Below are 529 nucleotides of genomic sequence, written 5' to 3'. Positions count from 1 at the left end.
TGGCCCCTTGAGCAAGTGTCCAGCTACTCCTACCCAGGGCTCTTTGTGCCAGGCAAAGTTCTCCTAGTCTCCAAGTTCATATCAGGAACCCATCTGGATCTGCCTGGTGGTCATCACAGGTTTGCTTTTCCCAGGGAATGGTAGGCTGCAATCATCCAGATAATCAGAAGTCATTAACACTGAGCATAGACATAACCTCTCCTATCTGCCACCTACTTACACACACATGGCACAGCAGCCACTTTTAAGAGTAATTGTTCTAACTAGCAGTGTTTTCAAAGCAAAGACTCATGACCACCTTTGGCAGTACAGGGAATGATAAGAAAGAAGGGGAGTTAGTCTGATGAGGAAAGGATAGGAGCTCCACAAGGACCAAATATATCTGGGCACAGGGTCTTTTCTGAGACTGACATGCAACCAAGGAACATGTATGAATGTAACCTAGAACCCCTGCTCAGATGTAGCCTGTGGTAGCTCAGTAACCAATTGGTTTCCCATAGTGAGGGGAATAAGGACTATTTCTAACAGG

The 529-nt window shown here is 46.1% G+C and overlaps 1 pseudogene; it reads right to left on the bottom strand.

The window, feature by feature from the left end:
- Positions 1–136: 136 nt before the first annotated feature.
- Positions 137–255, bottom strand: LOC129674405 (small nucleolar RNA SNORA17; annotated as a pseudogene).
- Between the last annotated feature and the right edge of the window lie 274 nt (positions 256–529).

This window comes from Psammomys obesus, unplaced genomic scaffold (assembly GCF_907164565.1).
Source record: "Psammomys obesus unplaced genomic scaffold, mPsaObe1.curated_primary_1811, whole genome shotgun sequence".
Classification (NCBI taxonomy): domain Eukaryota; kingdom Metazoa; phylum Chordata; class Mammalia; order Rodentia; family Muridae; genus Psammomys; species Psammomys obesus.
The sequence above is the reverse complement of the archived record's forward strand: the minus strand, read 5'-3'. Positions and strand labels throughout refer to the sequence as shown.